A 23,845-nucleotide genomic window follows, 5' to 3' on the forward strand; every position below is an offset into this window, starting at 1 on the left:
AATATAATATACGTAGAATATATAAGAAAGTTCCCCCAACTCTTTAAACTTTATTCAAATCAGGATTACCTCTTCTCTTGGCTCAGATTCAGTTAACGTTGATGAGTTTAGTGCTAACGAGTGGCCTCTTCTCTGCATTTTAAGTTTGTTTCTTTAAAATTGGCACAAGTTTTTGAAGCAAGTCTCTGCTGTTTTTGTTTTTTTCCCCCTCAATGCTGTATTTGCTTCGTTTTTTGTTGTGTTGTGTTTGCCTTGGCAATTAAGAACACTCAAAGGAGGAAGAGCTGTCTCTGGGTCTCGCAGGCTCATCATCAATGTCCGAAACTTCATCATAACCCCGGGTGCCTGCAACCCCTTCTTCATCTTCATCTTCATCGTGTTGGGCCAAAGCTTCCGCATATATGCTTCATAAACTTGCCATCTTGCATTGGCCCATAAACCGAAAGTAACACGTTCGGGCAGACATTTAAGACTTGTTCCCTCTTCCTCAAAGAGCCACACTGCCGTATGGCCATACTATACTATACTATACCATACTATACTATACTATATATATGTATATACCACTTTTTTTTAGCAGGCGTTGACTGGCAGGCGGCAGAGGGAAAAAATATTTGACCTACATCAAGTTTTCAAGTTGCTTGTTTGTGTTTCGTCTTCTTTTCTCGTTTTGCCTCCGCCTCTATCTCTGTCTCTGGCTCTTTCTTTTTTTAGTTGGAGGTTTCTTCTTCATCATCATCATCATCATCATCATCATATGCATCATCATCGTCATTGTGTTACCATCTTTATCATCTGGTTGCTACGCTTTATTTCAGCCTTTACCGGCTTTTGCCTTGCTGCTGTGTTGCTCTTTTCAAACCACAATATTTGCGCATATTTGGTCAACTGCATTTTCTTCGCTCCCTCTCTTTCGCTCCGCTTAGCTGCATCTCTTTCTGGCCTTATGTCCATCCGCCTGCGCCTTGATTGTTTTCAATTTGGTACGGCATTTTCATTAATTTTTCAGCATCTTCTGTGTATGTCAGTATGTCGACGCGACGTCGTCTCACCTTCTGGCATTCCGCCGACGCATAAAATATTGAAAGACATTCTGCAGGCTTAGGAAGATGACCAACAGAAGACAAATAAGCAACAAGATTCACTAAGAAAAATAATTTATTACACCTTTAAGTAATAGAAAATACTGTTTAATGTATGATAAAGTTTGATTGAAGCCTTAAAGGAAGCACAGTTGTTGTATACTTATTAAATTACAATAAATAAATGGGAAAAGGGGAACACATTAGGTAAATAATATGGAATTTACCGATTCTAGCATATTTTTTGCACTTTCAATTTAAAACAGATGATAAAATTCTTGAGTGAGATCTAGTAAACATAATATACAAGGTTTTGTTATAAGAACTTTAACTATAAAATGACAATCAAGAGCTTATAGCTATTTCCTCGACATAGTCCTAGCTAAATCCTAAGCCTAGCCTTACTTATTTCTCTCAGTGCCCCTCTTGACGTTGTAGTGGTCTGCTTCTAAGCCTCACTGTAACCCCGTACCCAAAGTCTGTTATTCAGTCACGCACTCCCCCGCCCACGTGCTTATATCTTTCCCTGATTCATAAAAAATTTGAATTTATTTCGGGGCTAACATTTTTGTGTTGTCTCCGTTTTGGTATCTCTTTTTTTCTCTCTTTTTAAGGTTGTTGTGGAAAATTTACATATTGAGCTGAGGGCTGCAGTGACTGTAAAATTGCAATGGCTGGCCGGAGCAGGGCCATACGATGCTTTTCTTTTGTTACAATGAGTTTTGTCAAGAGGAAACGCTTACAGAATTAAAGTGAACTTAGTTTAATGGAGGCTAATTTTAGAGATTTCTTCACAGTTACCTTTAGTGTGAGGCGTTTCCGCTTTTAAAGCTGGCCTGTAGCTTTGTCTAGGTGTTGTTACAACAGAGGTGAGTTAATTAGGGAAGTAAAATTAAATTAAATGTACTTTATAAACCTCAAATAAGCTAGGAAAATGGTTGAGTTTTGCCGTATTAGATTTTGATGGCTTATTTTTATAGCAAAATCCCAGCATAGACATTTTAATTTTGTTATTTTATTGTTAAATGAAAAAGGTACTCGACCTCTTTTCATTTCTTATTTATATTTGCGTTAAACCTTTCTTAAGCTATTAACTATTTGTTTATTATTTTTATACTATTTATTTTACTGACTATTTACTTGTTGATGATTGTTTAATGCCTAAAGTCCGACCAGACAAAACGTGCAACACTGTGAAAATTAAACGAGGCCCGGCGGCCACAGCTTGGGTTTCAGTTGGGAACCGCAGTTTCCATTTCGCTTGGCCTGGTCCAGGGCATAGATCGCTGCTGGGCGTGGGTGTTGCGGAGCGTACAGGTCCAGGCCGTAACAGAAACCGCCTCGGATGCAAATCATTTGCGAAAGGCCCCGGAGATCCGAAACCCATGCAAATGAGCGCCAAATTAAATAATTAAACCAACGCCAGGCGGACAGATAATCATGACTCGACTGCAAGTTGCAAGCTGCAAGCTGCTGCGAGAGTTGTTGCAAGTTACACGTTGCAAGCTGCCACTGCATTGGGGCTCTTGCACAAATCCGAAACTGGCACAGCAACTTTTTCTCTGAGCCAGAGTCCGAGACGGACTTGCTGCGTTTCTTTCGCATGTGGAGCGTTAATGAATTGCCTTAGCTGAGAGATACACTGGGGGAAATCAATCTAAAACAGATTTCAAGATAAAATACAAGCTGTTAATTCTTTAAGAGATGCTTGGAGGGCAAGTTAGATAGTATATATTGAATGATACGTAGATTAAGTGCCATATGTTTTTTCTTCAGTGCATTGAGCCTGAGCCAGAGCCCGATCTGCAGCCACATTAGGGTGCCGCGAGCCGGATGGGAATGGTGGCAACTTGAGTTGGCAATTAAAAGCGGCCAATTGTCGCCTAAGTTGGCCAATGTCCACGATGCGGGCCGAGAAAAGTCTGGCCGCGGTGGCGATTGCAAATCATTAATATATTAACATTTAATGCTGAGACTGCACTCCGGCTGGCCCACTTTGGAGTCATTCACCCGGATCGCGGCAATACTTGCTCCCAAATTGCTCATACGCCCGGTGTGACTCACAGCCTCTGGTATCTCTCTCTCTCTCTTACGCGATTGCCACCCCAAAAGCGAGCCTAAACGAAACGTAATGAAAATTTCTTTACCAATTTTTCGCATATCAGTGCTAAAAAGTTTACTCTTCGCCTCAATGTTTAAACAATTTCTCTGTTCTTTCGTTTCAGGTTAGTAGGACACAAATAAGACACTGCAAATAAAAAAAAAATAAAGCAAATTAAATCGCTTGGCCCACAAACTTTGACTCGGGGAGTCTCAAGTTCACTCCAGGTAATTGCTTATAATTGGAATTATACAGCGATTTGCTGTGAAATTCAGTTCGGTTCAGTTGAGTTCAGTTCAGGTTTGCGCGACAAGCAAATTGCCAGAACAGGAACACGGCAAATGTGCGCTGTGCCAGTTTTTATGGCCAAAGAAAAAGTGCCGGAAATAATTGTCTTAAGTAGTTTGAACTTTGCAACGAGAGAGAAAATAAAAACAAAGATAAAGATAAAGAGGTGACTGAGCTAACAACTAAATGAATCGCTTTCAATGTTCTACATCTACATCTCAGAGTCACCTCACAGAACAAACGCGTGACATCACTTAGCGGCTTTTTGAGGTTGAAGCAATTTAAATAATTGTACACCTAATAATTCAGCCAAGTACTTGTACTTTCTCCCGTTAATATCCTACAAATAAACATCATTTTTTTCCACGCACCCTCGATCTCGATCCGATCACTTGCGAAACATTATCATAATTAGAAATGAAAGTAAAACTGTTGACTCTGTGCGTGGGGCCATGACCAGACACAAACAAAAAATGGATTGGCCATGATTGGGCAAAAAGAGTCAAGCAAACAAATGTGTTTAAAAATATAAATAAACAAATCAAAAATCTCAGACAGGGCGAAGGAAAACTTGAAGAGCTTTGAGAGCGTTCTTGAAATTTCAATTCGGTGAATAGACGATTTTGCACAGTAGCCAATGGACAGGCATATATAAATATATATATTTTTACATACTTTATGGATATAAGTATGTAAATAAATGGACAACATGTTCAAAGTCATAATCGATGACTCCCCAAAGTGCGGACCAGCTTCGAACTCGACTCGAACTCACTTTCTAAAAATGAGTTCAGTTCAATAACAATTTTTGCGCTTGACAGATGAAAATATTCGGTTTGATAAATGATTCCGAGGCGCGGCATATGAAAAATCATACTTACACGTTCAACACAGTTGTAAATATATACAATTGTATATGAATAACTATTTTTTGATATATTTTACTGCCTGAGTGCGACTGGAACTGGGCTCTTTCAAAATTGATTGCCCACAATTAAAAGTTAAATATTGAAAATTAAAAAGCGAATGCCAAACGCTTTTTGTGGCTCTCTCATAAAATTTATGCTGTTTCCCCGATACACATATACATCATTTTTTTAATAGCTCGTTATTTTATTTGTTGGCAATTATTAATGCAAACACAAAGAGAAAAAAGGGATATTTTTATGCACATTTCATGTAGAAAGCGACATTTTCCCCTGATTCTTTTGGGCTTACTCCATGCATAAATCATTTCCAGCACTTTTTTAAAGCACTATTATAATTACATTTTAATTTATGCAAATATGTGTATATGAAAAATTAGCAGTAGCCCGTTGTTTGTCGGTGTTTTTTTTTAACGTTCGCATATTTGCTTAAACTAATGACAGAGTTCCAGCAGTATAAACAAACTTTAAAAGAGAGCGTAAAAAACAAATCCTAAAAACTTGCATCGTTTAGCTCGTTAAACCGAGAGTTGGAGGAGCTTAAAAAATGTATGTAAAGTCAAACAATGGAAATTTCATTATAAAATTAATGACAATTGTGGGTGAAGGGATAAGCCTAGTACGAGTTCAAGAGGATACATTAATAACTTTATAGTTTATGCAAAACAAAAAACAATTGAGATGTGGGAATTTAGGTATTTATGATGAGAGCTTAAATAGATAAATATATAATTACAATTATTTATATTTCCTGGTATATTTTAGGCATTCTTGAATCTAGTTAAATGTCCGTTTTATTTTGCTGGTAAAACTTCCTCCGTTTGTTTGCTGAAAACCATAAATAAAAGCCATGTCTTTCCACGGATTTCACACGTGGCTTTGGACTGGTAAGAAGCTTCTGATTCGAGAATATCTGTGAAGGGCCTTCAACCACTCCAACTGAGAATTATTCCCCTCAAGAGGCTGTCAGATTGTCGGCAGAAGAAACACACGCAAAAACCCACACGGGCAATTGTTAAATTTCAATTTCAAGCATCTTTCCTGTTACATGTCAAATTGTGAAAAGGAAAACTTTTGGCCAACATTTGACTGCCAGCAAGCTGCCGCAGCGACCTTGTGCTCTCGACTCCATTCTCAGATACATTTTGCGGATGAAAACAACGAAAAAAAAATCCGGAGGAAGACGACTCCGACGACGGTCGTCGTTTATCATGCGTTTATCAAGTGGGAGCATCATGGCTTTAAATGCTTTTTGTTTTCACTTCCGTTTCAGATCGGCATAAATTTAGCCCAAAAGTCAGAGTTCAATATGTTAACATGTGTTGTGTAAAGTTCAGATTGAGTTTTATGAAACGTAGTCACAGTAAACGTTAGTGAAGTTGTAATAAAGGAATTCATTTAATGAAAACCTGATATACTGCTTTCTTGAGATGACAACTGGCAACGTCTTAAATATCCCATTAAAATGTGTGAACTATTCAGAGCCTCAAGTGACGTCAAACACCTTGCAGTCTTTGACAGGACAGCTCGCCTTACGCTTTTCAGTCTCATGTTTCATAATCGAACAAACGCCGTGTGTATCCGTATCCGTTGGGTTGTCTCAACCCATAAATCCAAACATATCTGTTATTTCTTTTTTGCGCACAATTAACGCCGATTTTCAATAGCAACCACAGGATGTCGGCCAGCGAACGATGAAAAGATATGTACTCATATATATTTACATTCTCTGTGCGGTGAACTGTCAGTTTGGATTTGTGTCTCCCTCGCTCGCTAATTGTCGTTAATGATGCAATTATTGCTCGCTGGCTGGCAACAATAAGATCAATAAAATGCCAAGCGAATTTGCTTAATAGAGCACAAGAAACCAGAAAGAAAAATGTGGCCCAAAAAGCGACAGAGAGAGGGAGAGACCACTCGACTTGTCAATCAAAATTCGATCAATGGGTTCAGTGGGCGGATGTTGTTTCTCTATGGGACAAGGCTATTTGACGCCTCTAATTGAGTTTTGTAATGCAAATCACTTTCAATTTCAGTTTTTTTCCCCTCTCTGAAATAGATAGTCGAGACCTCGGGGCAGTGCGTATGCGTCAGCATGACGGAGGAAACTCAATCAATCTGAATTGTAAAGGCGGGAAATAGGGTTAATATAATTACAGCTGCATGAATATATAAACCATAAGATTACCCACCAGGGGGGCGGGAAAAAGGGAAAATATTTAATAGCACAGGAGGCAGTGATGGGTTAATTAAGCTTGCTTTAAATTATATATTATTTTTTAAGTTTTAAGTGAATGGTTACACTTATTTCTATGAGAATACGCTGGGTTTATAGCAGAAAAGTTGGGATACTTTTTGAAAATGAAACTTACATCCACAGACAAAATAGTTATTGAATTTTTATGATGACTGATTTAAATAAACCTTTCTTTATTTACTCTCCTTTCTCTTAGCAAATAAAGTACAAAGGTAACCAAAAATCAAATATTTTAGCCCTAAAGATCGCTGATCTTAATTAAAAATTCCGCAATTTTGAAGTGAATTTCGAACTCGATTGAAAATCGTTGCGAACCAGTTCTGAGTCATCCGGGCAACCGGCTTTTTGGCAAATATATTTTTTATGGCTAGGCTGCACGCGTTGCTCTCGGTTTAATTGCCGCCGACTAAAAAATTTAAATTTTTGTTGAAAAATTTACATTGGTTCCCCTGGACACCTCAGTTATTTTTTTGTTTTCGCTTTCAGCTTTGTCTCGCTTAATGTTGTTTTTTGTTCGAGATTTATTTAAATGCATTAAACTTTAGAGGTCAACTTCCTTTCACCGTCGACGGCGACGATGACGACGACGTGTTGGCGGTTCGAACACGAGACGAGATAACGGCCTCAGAGGCAGACAGAGACTCGGTTTCGGTTTCAGACTCGATTTTAGCCAACTCCAGCTCATCCGTTTCGCTCTGGAAAAAATCGGCTTATATATGTGCGAAAGAGTATTCTCAAAATCAGCCGCAAAATGTGACAGATGACAAGTTGTTGGCTGTAATTCAATGCCATTCCGTTGAGCCTTTTTCAGGCTCTGCTTTTGTTTTGTTTTTTATTTTATATTTTTTGCACACATATTTGCATGTCGCCGCATTGGCATTGTAATTTTCCATACGACCTGCTCGAAAAAAAGGGGAAGAATTATTGAATGTGTAAGAAAATAAAATGCTCATCTGCAAGTTCATTTAAATTGAAATCCTTTTGCACACAGGACGAAAGTCCTGACACACTCGCACGCATATTTACATTGTCGTTGTCAATTTTATGAGTGAACGGAAGGAGGAATGAAAAGAAAGTGAACAAGGAAGCATGTCAAAAAGTAACTGCATAAAAGTTCCTTGTAAATTTAATAAACTTTTATGTATGTATGTGTGTGTGTGGGTGTGTAAGGAGCAGATGCCGTTAATGCGTGTGTGTCCTTGTGGCCCTTACCAATACATTTGTTGTTGCTGTTATTGTTGTTGGAAGGATTCTGGGCTGGCATCGAGTGATTGCTCCATGGGGTGCACTTTGGCTGCTCCTCGCGTCTTGTCAACCATGAAAAAAGGAGCAAGAAATTTGGAGGAAAAGAAAAGAAAGGTCCTGGAAAGGAAAAAGATGAAAATATACAGAAAATCTGCTTGCTTCGTCAAGCCAAATTTTATTTTCCCTCGCACCTATTATTGGGAAATTTTTAGGATAAGGCTTGATGATTTTGGGGAAAAAGTCATAGAAGCTGATATTTAATATTAAATATATCGAAAATATTAACTTCAAAGGTAATATAACTGAAAATATTTTAAAAAATATTATATATTTTCAAACAATAATTATTCATTTGAGGGAATACTTTTACTTTACAGTCACTTTTACTTATACAAAAACACAAATTCAACTAACAAAAAAGTTTAAAGCTGGTATATTAAAGTTTTATTATATTTGTTATATGAACACTTTATAGTTAAATTTCGGATCTTTCTGAATAATTCTAAATTCTGCCATTCAATCTTAGACAGTACATGGAGAAATATACTTCCACTAACACCTTAATTATATATTCCACCGATCTGTTTTATTATTTAATTTTAATTTCTCAACTACAAATAAATAAATCGTAGAAAGTTTTGCTTTTAATACTGACCCAATACTGAACTTCTTCGAAAACAAATTGGTAATCAGATCGAGGCTCTTTTCCTGATGACCAAATTATAATACCTTAAACAAGGGTATAAAACGATGGAGGCTACCGCCGGAAAAACACACTCACACACACAGGACACAAAATAAACTTTTATTGTATCCGCATTTCAGTGTCACACGACAACGACAACGGCGACGACATTTTGGCTTTCCTTTCTTTCCTTTTGTCGGGAGTCGCGTCCCTGGCCTCCCTTTTCGCTTCTTCGTGCGTATTTTTCCTGGGTTCAGTTTCAGTTCAACTTTTGCCACATGTCAGAGATTGATACTTGCGGCGAAAGTGATTTATATACTGGCCTGCTCCCAACTTCCACGAAAGTAGTAGTAGTACACAGTCCCCCATCGCACTGCTGATATGCAGCATAAGATCCATGACGTAAATTGGGCCAAATGGCTGGCTCATGACAATTTGATAATAAAGCTGTCAGTTGTCATTGCAGCAGCATCCCCGGAATGCAGTTCAAAGTGCATTCACAATTTTCCCATACCGATGGCAGCTAAGCTAAAAAGTACATCGATATTTTTTGGTTTAAAAACACAGCGAGAAAATACATTAAAACTAAAATAAGGCATAAAGTTAATAGGGATATTTTTCGAAATTTAATGGGTTATCAAGTCTTTAGAGAAGGGATGCAGTTTATTTATAATTATATGCACTAAAGGAAATACATTTGAAAGGACCAATAACACTAATACTCAAACTTCTTATATTTAATGTTTTTGATATGTTTTTCTTTCGGTGAACTCTGTGCCCATATGTGACCAAAAAATCCTCCTCCACACACTTCCACAAATCAATGTATCGATATTGTCTTCTGGCCATAAAAATAATAAATAAAAATAGCTAAAGCAAGAGCAACTGCAGCAGCAACAGCAGCAGCAGCAGGCCACATCCATTGATGCAATTGTTGCAAATGCCACAGCTAAAAGGAGCGAAACCGAAACCAGTTTTCCTTTGTCCACAGATCTCTCTCTCCCTCCCGGGTCCAGGGAGTTGGGGGGCTTTCGAGGGGCCTTTCCCACACAAACCCACTATATACTCTCGCACTAATGTAATGCAAAGTTATCGTGGCCATTGTGTGTGCGGCAAAGGCAAAACGAATGCAGTGCAACAAACGAAAATGACCCAAACCGAACCGAACCGAACCGAAAAAAAAACTGAGGAAAAACACGAAACGTTGGTTCCACTCCGTTTCCACGGGCAATTGAAAGCTAAAATTGCATTTTGTGACTGCAGTTACATGGCAGTAAATGGACTGAGGGAGGGGATTCGGAGGCAGCTCTAAGATGCTCACTGCCAAACAGTAGAACCTCCCAAAGGGTGGCTCGGGGTGCTTATCTTGGAAGCAGAATGGAGAAAATGGAGGGAAATTAGCAGGAATTACAAACAGAGAGGAAGAAACGGAAGCTGGTCGTTCAAGGAAGATGATTTTCTTGGGTGTAACTTCCCTCTACCTTAAGTGCAAACACTTTAGACAGGATTCTCCTTAGTTATATGTTGAATAAACGTAGGAACTTTACTCTATTAGCTGTTTGTTCAGGGGATAGAAAGGTAGATTATTTGAAACAGAATTAGTTTACATTCAAGTGATGCTATTGCCAATACAATTTTAAGGTACTTGAAAGGTGGAGTTATATTTATATAAGTTTATAATGTTTATAATGCAAACTTCCAAGATGGTTAGCTGTCGATCTTAACAGGATCTCCTGGCTTGTCCATTAAGATGAGATTTCACGTTACCGGCTTTTTAGCATCCATCTTGAGCCCCTTAGATCGGCTTCTCCAGTGGCTGGCTGCGTATTGGATTACCCTGGATCCGGATCTAGATGCTGGCTGCTGGATGCTGGCCTTGTCTGGGGGGAATGGCATTATAACTGAGCCGTGCAATTTGCATAGCATTGCCAGCGCGAGATGCCACAAAAAAAGGGGAGCGATGGGTCACGTGCATATAAATCAATCGGCATGTGGAATTGTATTCTATATTTCATTTCATTCCATCAACATGGGCCCCCTCCTTCCAACTCCTGTTGGTTTTTCTGCACCGCCGTTGAGTCACCCAATCCGCGAAAGTCCTGCAACGTGGAGCTTACAGCAACGTTCGGTGTTCGGCGGGCTTTTGTCGCCTTTTGTTGGGTCCTCAAATTGCTGCCAATTTGTTTGTGGCTAGCTACCATTTTGGTCGTTTCTTTACTTCGCTCCCTCGGTTTTTATTTTCCCAACCAGCCAGCCAGCCAGCCATTGTCCATCTATGGGGTTACCATGGGTGTTTGGGTTGCGTTTTGGGGTTCGGGTGGGGTCGCTTTATTTTTTTGTGGCCCCCTCCAACGGGCATTGCATTTTGTATTTCGCATGTATTTTCCGGAAAAGGGAATGGGTCTGCAGAATGGGACTGAGACTGGGTCCCGGCTGTCGCTGTCGTTGTCATTTGAGGTCAGTTTAAATGGTTTCCTGTCAGTTGCGGTCTTCGGTTTACCAGAAACGGCCAACAGCAGCAGCAGCGTCAGTTCTGGCCATCATTTTGCATACGTCGCACAATATTCAATAAAGTATTCATTCATATTTCTGCTGGGATTTTTTTTCCGTCTGACTGTGTTTTCCCCGGCTGTCTCTGGCAATAACTCTTCAAGTTATCGCTCTCTTCATATTTCTGTTTGGCCGTAAAACTTTTCCAACCAATTGCGATTCTGTTGCAATAAGTGCAATGCTGCACCGAATACTATATATGCGACGGCCTTGCAGTACGCTCCAGTTGCAAAGACATCTTGCCTCTTGTGCCACCAATGGCCTCCAAAAAAGCAGGCGAGCGACAACGAAATAAAAGAATCGCTTTGCTCGGCCGCATAATTAAGCGCATTTTCTTCTGGCATGAAAATGAACACCTCAAGGTGTTGCTGTTGGAAAATGCATTGAATTCAATACGACAGGCCGAAATGAGATTGTGGCATCGTGATGTTGCTGCCACCGCCACCGTCGCTGAATGCTGCTGCTCATTTACGTTTTATTTTATGCCACAAATACCACAAGAATTGCAACACACTCAGAGCCATGGAGCTGGAGCTGGAGCTGGAGCTGGGAGCTCGGTGTGAATGTGACTGTGACTGTGACTATGACTGACTGACTGGCGACGACGAATGTGACACCGCGGGTTAGCTCAAGTGGAAGTGCAGCAACATAACAGCAGCAACATCAGAAGCCCTATGCATTCGCCACGTTGTTTCTTTCTTGGTTTAGAGTTTATTATTCTATCCTCACTCAGGGTATTTCAAATTGCATCAAAAATTGGTAAGCTGACATCTCAGATAGCTGGAAAAGGTAAGAAATGGACATGTACGATATCTATATCTAAGTTTTGTTAGAATTTAGAATTCAATCAAGCTCTAATAGAAATCCCTGATCAATTCACTTTATGGTGATTACAAGAGTTTCCTGTTATAGCTGCTGTTAGAACATCTCGGCAAAGGGTATTCTTCAGTTCGACTTGCTGAATTACCCTTCCTTTCTCGGTTTTTTGTTCTGCATTTTTATTTTTTTTTGGGCCAAGCACTTGAACATGATAGGAGCTTAGCCAAGTCAGCCAAGCCAAGCGGAGTTTTGTGGCAGCCAAACACGTAAGTGGCACATGCGCGGCGTAAAATTGCAAATGCCAGCAGCAGCCACTGCGTTAATAATACGGCTGTCTAGCTGGAGAGGACCATGACCAAAAACCAGAAACAGAACCAGAGACACAACCGGAGACCGGGCTGGGTCTGCTGGATACCTGACGCACCGCATACACACTCTCCGACCTGTCTCTCTCCGCCTTCCGATCTCGATAGCATCCCTTTTTCGACCGTCCCATGTGGCGTATGCGTAATGTTGCCTGGACAGCTGACATGGTGATGCCTTCCTCCCCTGTCCTTCCTGCTTGCTTCCACTGCATCCGATTCGGCCTTTTTGGGGTCAGGGACATCAATCGGAGTGGAGCGGAGAGTGTGCCCGAGCATTCATCAATTTTGATTGATGGGGAAACAATTATCGAATTGATAGGGATATCTTTTCATTGAGTCGCAAAGTGGGTCATTAAAGCGAATGGGGTTTGGTTCTTAGTCTGTGCATTCGGTTTATCATGTTGTGCATCTGTCATTGCTTAAAAAGGGGGGAAAATTTATAATTAATTATGAAAGAGAATGAATTTGATGAAGAATATAGTTTTATCTGAAAGATTTATTGGTTCAAACCATATTTTAAGCCTTATAATCAAAGTCGATGGTTTTTAGATTGTACCAATCAAGGAAGTTAATTTAAACTATAGGAAATTCTTTTATTTATGTTTTGTTCAATGATTTATTTACAAAAATATCCGGATTGTGATGTGATTAATTGTATTAAAGCTAGAAAGCAATTATGTGTACAGCATATCCTTTGGCAATGACTTTGTTATCACTCCTTAAGGAACTGAGGTATATTCCTGTGAATTACCATTCATCACAGCGACTCTCCTTACCAGTCTTTGTATGTATATTAATCAATATTCCCTTCCTGGTCGCCGCGTCCAACGCTAATGTACCGATCTGAATTGCCTGGCGTTGACAGTGGAGAGTGGACAGAGCCAGGTCCTGTCCATAAACAGAGTGACATGGCAGCCAATTAATGTCTTCCATGTCACGGGTTTGCTAACCATTTCCCCGCATTTCCCTCCCAGCCGGAGGAAGGACTGGAGAGGAGCACTAACGAACCCCGTCCTCATCATCGTCGTCGTCTTCTGTGCCAAATGGGCAATTTGTTGTCGTTTATATAAGGCGCATTCTGTGCATTTTCATTGTTATTATTGCGCCATCTCTGGCCCTCTGTGCCCGTCTCTTTCTCTAGGTCTACAGCTGTCTCTTTCTCTCTCTCTCCCTCTCTCCTCCGTCCTCTCTTTCTATTGCACTTCTTTGGGGCACTGTGGTGTATATTAATTTTGATGCTGGGCCAGAAAAGTGCACATTTACATGCAAAGCGGCATTTGTAATTTGTGGACTCCAACAGCCACGCCCCCTTGAGTGGGAGTACTATATATACTTAACTTTATATGTGTGGCAGATACTAGACTGTAATTGAGTTCACGTCATGTGCTGTCGATGTGAGTCTCAGTCTTCATTTCCTTTACCCATTTTCATATGCCTTGGCCTAAAAAATGCTGAGCATTGCACTTAAAAATATTGTTGCACAAGAAAAACAAACCGAAAATCTCTCGCGGGGCCAGCTTAGCGCAAAAAACTACTTTTACTACTAGCAGCAGCAGAAAACAAAAAAACAAAAAATGTATTCTATAAATCCGCACTTATTCCCAAAACAATAAAACGCGCAACAATTGCGCCCATTCGCCCTTAAATATGCAACAGCAGCGGCGCAAAGGTCGTGGGGCACTGGGGCATGGCTGCGGCAGGGGCAACAACAGCTATCCCCCATATTAGGCAAGCCATAATTCAGCAGCGGAGGACGGGACGCAGGTCCTCGGGTCCGGTCCTCGAGTCCCTGCTAAGCCCACTCTTGTAGTCATTTGCCAGGGACCTAGACAAAAGACACCAAGCAGGAGTAGGAGCAGCAGCAGGAGCAGAGGGAAGTGCAACACACAGAGAGAAAAGGATTTAAAATTGATCAATTCATACTATTTATTAACATAAAGGTATAATATTTGATAGTTAAATACAAACAAGACAAGTTTTACTAGCTATATACTAAGTTTATTGTTTCTAAGTATTGGTAGATGGTTAAGTACATCTCAAATCTCCATTTAATACGACTTCTTTTGATATTAAACCCTTTCAAATACCCTTCCCTTCCAGTATACATTATTAAATGAATACCTTATTAAGATTTCTCCCTGTACATTGGCAACAGAATGTATGCCAGCAATTTAGACAACTTCGTTGGGGAGCGCAAGGCAAGCTGGCTAAATTATCAAAAAATGGAAAAGCGAAAACAAAAACCAAAGGAAGCGATAACTTGGATCGCTGCTGGACCCACGGAATACGAGGGGGGGGGGGAAGGGGGCACACAACGCTTAGGGGTTTGGGGGGTCTCGTCTCTGTTTTTCGGGGGGCGTGGGCACAACACACAAACACAATAAAACTTATTTACGAGTCACGACGGGGGGGAGGTGGGATGTTTGCTGCTCCGGCGTAGTTCATTGTAATGCACTTAAAGGGGGGTCTGACCAGGGGCTGAGGCTGGGAGGGGATAAACAAGATGCGCGCAAATGATATGCAAAAAAGGGGAGTTTGGGTGGAAACGATTCGCTTAAAGGGTAAATGAGTGCGCCAGCGTGAGGCGCATGAATGAAAACGGGAGGGAAAACGGGTAGGGAAAGCGAGCAAGCTGCGGGAAAATCGGCGGGAAATGCAGCCCAACAGAGTGGCGACAGAGAGGCCAGGGTAATATAAATGAAGGCAACCAGGGGCAAGCCAGAGCCAGAGAGCAGCAGCAATAATATAATAACAACAGACACGAGCAAGTGCAAATGCGGCACTGAAAGAAAAAGAGATAAATGTCATGTCGCCCGTTGGAAGTGAATGAAGAAGCGCACCAATAATTGCAGACTTAATTGTAAAAAGTACACATTGAGAAAATCCTATTCAAATTAGTTATTTTACACAGAGATCTTATAATAAATAAGATATATTAGATATTGAATACATAAATATACGCTCATAATACATTGTAAAAGAAGAATGTTTCATTCTTTATACTATGGATAATATATGTGGCATTAAACTATATAGTTTATAGAAAAGAATCATATTTAGTTTGATTTAGTATCGTTTTATTTAAAATATATTTGTTTACTATATCTATAAATACTTTTTAAGAAACCCTCCTCATCTATTTCCCATCTCACAACAAAACTCTCCTTCTTTTCTTTTCAGTTGCCCAGCGAAGAGAATCGGAACTCACCTGGCCGCAATTTCCCTTTTGGAAGGTAAGCGTAGTACCTTGTATCCGCTGGTAATGAGTCCGGCCACGCCTCCTTAAGTTTTAATAAGCGCGACCATTACGCATACGCCCCATTAGCGCGCGCAACATGCGTTCAACGGCTCAATTTTCGTTCAGTGCACACGAGGTGCAAGAGGGTCCAAAGAGGGGGGTGAGAGTGGGAGGAGAGATGAGGAGGAGGGGTGTAAGGTTTGGTGAAAATGGAAGGAGTTTTTACTGAGGTGGGAGTGGAGTCCTCGTCACAGTACGTAAAATTCTCAGTAGTCAGTGAAATTGCTCCGCTTCTTGTTTATTGTTGTTGCTACTTTGCTGCTTACAGAGATGCTCATTTGGAGATTGTTTTTACTGGATTTTGAGCTAATTTTGAATGGAATAATTAGGGTATTTCTCTCAAAAATATTATAACTATTATATTGGGAAACAAATCATTAGTGAGTTTACCTAACTTCTTTGGTAATTTTTCAGTTACTTATTAGATTACATATTTTTATATTATTCTATTTTTCTTTGTTACTATTCATCAATTTAATTGCTCTGCTAATATATAATTTAAACATAAAATATTGACATTTATTGGCTATATTTGGCTAGATTTTCAATTGCAATGGGTCATCTCTGATGATTGCTCTTGGTGCTGCTCCTGAAAATGTTGCTGCTGTGGGTGTTGCTGCTGCTCCTGCAGCTCTTTCTGTTGCTGCTGCTTCTGCTGCCTTTATTATGGCGCTTTATTGTCGACTCATGGTGCATGGAAATTGCGCGAATCCAGGCACCTTCTCAGAGTCCAACGAATCCACCGCGTCCTCGGAGTCCAGTGAATCCATCGCCTCCGCGTTGCAGCATCTTCACCCATGTTCTCTGCAGCCCCCGTGGGCTTCCGATATTTATGGCCGGCAATACTTTGTACGATTATTTATTCGTTTCTTTGTTTGTTCGCGCGGCGGCGGGTCGAAAAACCATATGAGAGCGGCCGTCGCACAGTTGCAGATGCAAATTGTGGGGCTCATTAAAATGTACGCCACCGCCGCACCAAACTGAATGAAGAAATGGCGACTGCCAGGAGAAAAACAAAAAAAGAGAAGGGAAAAGAAAAGAAAAGAAAATATGAAGGAAAGCAAAACAAACAATATGCATATCCTGCGAAGGACGCCGGCAAGGACATCCTCGTGTCCCCGTGTGTATATGCGGGGGGTAATCGTGCGTGTAATAAACGATAATCCATTATATATCAATTTTTATCGCACCCAAAGTCGGGCTAAGAGCATTGTCGGTATATTTTATGACTCTGACTCGGGGGCGTAAAAAGTTGAGTGGACGGGCTTAAAGTGGGCATGGTCATGTCCTTAAATCAAGTGTTTTCCCGCACGACGACTTCACATGAGATCTTTCCACTGGCCAAGCTCGATTGATTTTGAATTTATTTTTTAATACGCAGCAATAAAACTTATGTGTCAATTTTTAGTTGATTTTTGAAAAATTACTTAAGAACTTAAGCAAGGTTTTAGATAGGAGGGACGGTATATAAAGAGATGGTTTTTAAGGAAAGACATTGGTGTTTCTATGTCTATACATGCAGTGATTATATTTATGTTCTCTGCCTTCAGCATATCATTTATTATAATATAAGTTATCAGTTCCAGGGCTCAATTAAAATTTGTAATTAATTCCTTATAATTACATATTGATTATAGTAAGATTCCTTCAAGTTCTTTTTAGTTATTTCAGTAATGATATGTTTCTGCAATCACTTCAAAAATCAGTTACCTTTCAGAAGACCACCCAGTGGATCATATAACCCCATTTGTTGTGCATGACTTCCTTTAGTTTCACGAGTAAATTAGCCATAATCCCATTGGCACTCATTAGCCGCTAATCAGAGGAGGGTTTGGGGAATAAAAAACTAGGAGGGGGCTAGGGAATTGAGGGGCTGATGACCGCAGGGCACAAAACTGTAACGAACTGAAATCAGTTTAACTGTAATGCGTCACGCCAAATCGTAGTTAGAGTTTTGGGTCTTAGGGGTCTTGGCCATGTGCCGAAAATTCCGGCCCAGAACTTTTGACAGTAACTGTAAATGCCAAAGCGTGTATTTTCTATACTATTTTTTTTCTCTATTTTTTCTGGCTACTAATTAGCAGCCGCAAAACTGACGCATCATCATCCTGCTCATCATCGAGGGCAAAACTCGATACAAGAGTTTGTATACAAGTATATTGTGTATCGTGTATCGGGCGTCATTATAGCGCCTCGGAGTGACTCCCACCAACTGTTTGCATGTGGCAAGCGGGCCGTGGTTAATTAGGAAGCAATATTTAACGTTAATGCGAAATAAATCGCAGCCGGGTAGAAAAAGTCGATGGCGAGAGCGTCGGCGGTGCCATGATGCCCCCAAGAAGTCGCTCACTTAATTATGTTGACGTTTATGCCGGCATCTGCCAGCCGCCACCCACACAACATGGTAGAATCGAAGGCGGCCCAGAGAACCCGCCAGAGATTCCCAGCGGTAATCATTATTAATGATGACTTTTAGTTTACAAGCTAATTATTTGTTACTGTTACTTCCACGGAATCGGGTGGGGAAAAAGGGGAAAAGGGGAAAAGGGGGCGGCGGACAGTCTCGAGTTGTACACTGAAAAATAGCCCAAGAATGCGCGGTAATCGTGTTAACTGGAAAGGGATTTGTTCAGAAAAGTTAACTAAGGAAAGATTACAACTTTTGCTATATTTGTTGATGTCATCTTTATTTTTAGAACTATTTATTCTGTTGTATTATATATGAAAACTGCTTACAGTCATAAACCTTTCTTAAATTTATTTAAAATATGTGAAATACACTTAATTTCTTAAATTCCTTTATGTAAATCCTTACTTTTCTCTGAGTGCTCACATGGCTGATTCTCAATTTTGAGCTTTCGGCGCCTTTCGCTTTGATATCGCGTCTATAATTAATTTATTATATAGCCTGGCAGCGCTCTGGTTTTTGTTTGAGCTCTTATTAATTACCATTTGGTGTGTGAAATTTTTGCATATTATGTTTTCCCTCAATCTAATCCATGGATTGTGTAAGCCGGCAATATTGTTGGCGTTCATTATTGATGGAATTGTTAACCCCAACGATCTGTGGGCAAACAATATGATCGCAAATGGTAAGCTAAACGATGCCATAATTGCTAAAAATTTCAATTTATGGGCAGCTCAAAGAAATATACACAAGAGAAGTCAGAAGCCAACGAATACAAACTCTATGTTGTTTGTATGTAAATCAAATGAAACGCCCACAGAAACAAACTAGAGGTGGTGATAAATTAGGAAACATAAGCGAATCGGGGCTAACAATGGATGAATTTGGAAATCAATTCAAAATTGGGTCACGAGAATTGCGCAGACGCAACGGAAGTTGAATCACGTGGAGATTTGTGGATTTTAGAGTGTGGAATTTGATAACTTTCATAGTTATTTGACCTATATTTTGAGCTATTATTTAAAAAAATAAAATTTACCTATTACAAATGCCAAGAAGTCACATCAAAATTTGCATAATTCATCGTTCGATGAACTCAAACAAACCGCTTTGAACTATTATGTACACACCAGTTAGTTATTATATAAATTTGCATTAATTCTCCTTCTGTCAAACATTTTCATGACGTACTTTCGCAGACAATTGTGTCAACTGTGACGAAATTATTTCCATGATTTGTTTTGGTCTTGTGTTTTGCAATTACGCAAACGCAAGCGATCGCACGACGACAGGCAAATAATAAAGAAAAAATATACCAAAAATCCACAGAAATGCCTGCAAAGTGCGTGGGAAGTGCTCAGCACGAAATCGAGGGGCCAAAATACAAAAACAAAGAAGCTCAGTGGCAAAAAAATATTACAAAATAACCACAATACCGGGGCACAATGCAAGATGACGACAAATTAGATGCAGCAAAGGTAAAATTAAATAAAAATGCAATTAAAATGCACGGCAACTTGTGCGGCGGAAAGGAGGAGGTCGCCGCTCACGTTGGGAATTATTAAAACAATTTTCCCCGCTCCGTGTCTGCCTGTGTGTGTGTGTGTGTGACACAAAACAAAAGCGAAAGTGTTGAAATATTTATGCAGAAAATGCACAGAAAAGCGAGCAATACAAGTGTCTCCAGTAATGGCGAAAAACAGTAACAGCAACAACGGCGATATAGTGATAACCGACCAACAACAAGTCGAATTTTAATTCGCATTTTTAATAGCGCCGGCAACGAGCAATGAGTTTTAGTTTTAGGAGGTAGATCGAAGAGTTTTCCTATGATTTGAGGACGAGGTTTGAAATACTATTTTTCGTTATATTTTAGCTTATGAAAGAAGTAGGTGTTATGTCTGTGTTTTAAAAAAAACTAAAGACTTTAGGTATACTTATTTATACTTCTTTATTTGAACATAACAGAGGTATTTAATGCCTTGTAAATATGACACCTTTGTTGCATAGATTGCTGTAATACTCTCAATAAATATAAAGAAAACTGTGATACTTTTTATTTTTGGATATTTATATTATTTGGCTTACATTTTTATATCCTTGGAGGGTTTTATAATTTAAGTCAGAAGCTTATAACACAGTGATACTTGATCAGCATTAACAGCCGATTTGTTCCAGCCATCTCCGAGAAAAAAGAATATTTTAAATTTTTTTCAAAATTTTATAAGGGGTTACATCGTTAAAATTGTCAAATATAAGCAACAATTTTAATTATCTTAAATATAAAATTAGTTATGGAGATTTGTTAACCTAATATAAACTAAAGCTTTCCAAATTAAAATGAATCCTAATTTGGCATAGTTATGAGTTTTTTAAGATTAGATTTGTCATATAAAAATATCAATAAATATTAATTTAAAGAATGGAAATATTTTAAGCTTAGTTCTAATTGATTTTCGATTCGATCCTATAATTCAATTTCATATCCTAGTAAGTTTTAAACTTCAACCTCCCGAAGTTAGTTTACATTCTTATCTACAAATGTTTTCACAAAACTATGTAGTTTTGATTTATTTTTACAACAAATTCTCTACTTCGGTTTAAAATTACTATTAATTTCCTAATGTGCTAAATTATAACTAAAAATTTATCAAGAATTTCAATCAATTATCTTTTGTTAGTTTATTTTTTCTAGCTCGTTTTCCAAACTCATTAAAGAAACCTCGCCAAGTGCATTTGTATTTTAAACGATGCACGAAATGTGTGACTAATTTCAGCCGTTGTGTTGTTTGTATTATTTTTTATTTTTGCTTTTTACCCATCGTCGATGGTGATGTTGCTGGTGGGTCGTTGGTGTTGCTGTTGTCGCTGCCACTGCCACTGTTGTTACTTATGCATCACGACGCATGCGCCACCGTCTGCCGAACGTCTGCCTCTGGTTGACTCTGCATTTCAGCCGTTTGTGCTGGCTTTTCGTGGTAATTAAAATGGAAATTGCATTCGCAGACGGGGACTGAACAATGCGAACAACGAGTGTGCCACGTCCGTTGCCACAGTTAAATGCGCTAATAACTTTATTCAGCTGTTGACGCTGTTGTTGTGTCTCTGGCTGTTGTGTGTGTTTGTCGTTTGCATAGTTTGCTGCCGTAACTGCTGGCTGGCATTGCAACATTTTGGCTTAGATTGCTATCAGCAGCAGAAGAAGAGGCAAGAGCAAGACAATCGCACGGAAATGGCCAACTCGGTTGTTACCAATTTTCAGTGCTCTCAATTGTTCGTTGGCAACTTGGCTCTTTTATGCGCTAAAGTTCAAGCGTGTGAAGGGCAAACATAGACGGAAGATGGTCAACAACACAAACAAAAAAATATAAATTGAAGCGGAGCCAAGCAAATAAACAAACCAAACAAAATAACCGTATTTTCACGCAGATTTAATTTAATTTTCATGTGACCATAAAAAAAAGCAGCACTCGGAGTAGGGCGGGGAAATTGGCCGCAATTTGTTTTCGGGACTTTGAGTCAAAGTTTTTATGTGCAAATCGAAATGTCAATTAGCGTTAACCTTAATTTACATGTCCGCCTTATGCAACTAACGAATCGATTCGGGTCACGAATTGTTAAGATGGGAAATGTATTTTAACCGAATTTCGTTTTTTAGCCATCTCAGTAAATTAATCCAAATCGCTTGAACTACATTACTTAAACTGGGTCTGCGATTTATATTAACTCGATTTTGTAGTTGTATCAGATGAAGGGGTTTAAGTATTTAAAACTAGTTATGCTTTGCTAAAAAATAAGAATTTCTGATATATTTATACCCTTGCAGGGTATTATAATTTCAGTCAGAAGTTTGCAACGCAGTGAAGGAGGCACCTCCGACTATATAAAGTATATATATTCTTGATCAGGATCAACAGCCGAGTCGATCTAGCCATGTCCGTCTGTCCGTCTGTCCGTCTGTCCGTTTCTACGCAAACTAGTCTCTCAGTTTTGAAGCTATCTGAATGAAACTTTGCAGTTAGTCTTCTATATACTCTCACTCGTATATATGTCGGAACGGGCCGGATCGGATGACTATATCATATAGCTGTCATAGGAATGATCGGAAAAGTTTTACAAAAAAAATTATAAAATTTTTAGTTTTCAACAGAATGTGATCAAATTTGAGATATAGCCATTTCATATTATTCTACAATTTTGTGTAAAATTTTATGAAAATCGGACTACTATATCATATAGCTCCCATAGGAACGATCGAGAAATTAATTCAATTAATAAGTATAACATTTTCAGTTTTCAACAGATTTTCATAAAATTTGAGATATCGCCGTTTCATATTATTCTACAATTTTGTGTAAAATTTTATGAAAATCGGACGAATATATCATATAGCTACCATAGGAACGATCGATAAATTTGAGAGGAATGAGAATGGCGGTGGCTGTTGTCGGAAGACTGACAATCGCGGTGGCGATAACATTTTTAGTTTTCAACAGAATTTAATCAAATTTGAAATATAGCCATTTCATATTATTCTTAAATTTTGTGTAAAATTTTATGAAAATCGGACTACTATATCATATAGCTCCCATAGGAACGATCGAGAAATTAATACAATTAAATTTATAACTTTTTTAGTTTTCAGCTGATTTTCATCAAATTTGAGGTATAGCCATTTTATATAAGTCTTAAATTTTGTGGCAAATTCCGTAAAAATCGGACGACTATATCATATAGGTGCAATACAAACGATCGTTTGATGTAGAGGAAAAATGAAAATCTGTGAATGTAAAACTGCAAATATAATATGTATAGGTGAATGAAATGAAAGCAGGTATTACTTCATTGTTTTTTAACACAAATATATATAATTTATATTGTATGGATTCCTATTCATAGAAGTTCTATCTGCAAGGGTATATAAACTTCGGCGTGCCGAAGTTAGCTTCCTTTCTTGTATTGATATTGATTTAAAACTTCGATATCAAAAGTATCTTCTGACTTGTGTAAATCTCCAAGAAGTAGCCATAAAAACGGTGAAATCTAAAGATGTCATTCTATCCATTTACTCACACTTAAGCCCTATTCCCAAACAATACGCGGCTGACAAGCCACAATTGTTAACGGTTATGGGCAAAAACACATGTTTTTTTGTTGTTGTTTTGTGACCATAAATGCGAATCTCGATGAATGGCCACAAATTGGCAATAGCCCCACCGACAAAGCTGGAAATTATTTATTAATAAACATAATAACAAGCGGAGAAGAAACGGCGGAGCCATAATAAATAGAAAACGCACGGAATGCCAATTAAAATTCAAGCCGCATCGCCGCTTAATGTCATAATTATGAGCCAACTAAAGAGATTTACGTATTTTGTTTCACAAAACTTTTTGGCCGTCTGCTCTTGGTTATATTATGATTATTACTACTGCTTTTCTTGTTGTTGTTGCTGGCCTTTTGGCTGCTGCTGCTGCTGGTTTTGGTCCCTGTGCGTGTGAGATTGTTGGCCAAAAAAGACAAAAAGAAAAACAAAAATGGAAAAACTTTCCGACTGCCATCGATTATGCAGGAACAGGAAGTGGCACGCAGGAGCTGTATAGTATATATACATCACACCACACATTTCTATATATATATATCAAGCGACAGACAGTTGACACGTCAACTTCTCGGCGTGTTATCGAACGAATCTATCTTGGTTGGGCATAAAAAATTGTCATAATTAACGCATCATGCCACTGCCACTGCCAGTCAGCAGTCACGAGTCACGTAGCAGAAATAGCAAATTTAATTTGCGATTTGGCTCTCTCGCATAAAAT

At 39.1% G+C, this 23,845-nt stretch overlaps 1 protein-coding gene across 3 annotated transcripts in view; it reads left to right on the plus strand.

The window, feature by feature from the left end:
• The window catches only part of RhoGEF64C (Rho guanine nucleotide exchange factor at 64C), a 119,866-nt gene that overhangs the window by 32,144 nt on the left and 63,877 nt on the right, over positions 1–23,845 (plus strand). For 2 of the 3 annotated variants that reach the window (XM_020960060.2, XM_086833588.1), the window contains exon 3: positions 15,499–15,551. The gene's annotated coding sequence lies outside the window, so the exon portion shown is untranslated. Of the gene's footprint in view, positions 1–3,307; positions 3,411–15,498; positions 15,552–23,845 lie in introns of all 3 variants that reach the window. The other variant, XM_086833587.1, reaches the window with a different exon arrangement.

This window comes from Drosophila serrata, unplaced genomic scaffold (assembly GCF_035046125.1).
Source record: "Drosophila serrata isolate PLE 108 unplaced genomic scaffold, ASM3504612v1 contig_272, whole genome shotgun sequence".
NCBI classification, from domain to species: Eukaryota; Metazoa; Arthropoda; class Insecta; order Diptera; family Drosophilidae; genus Drosophila; species Drosophila serrata.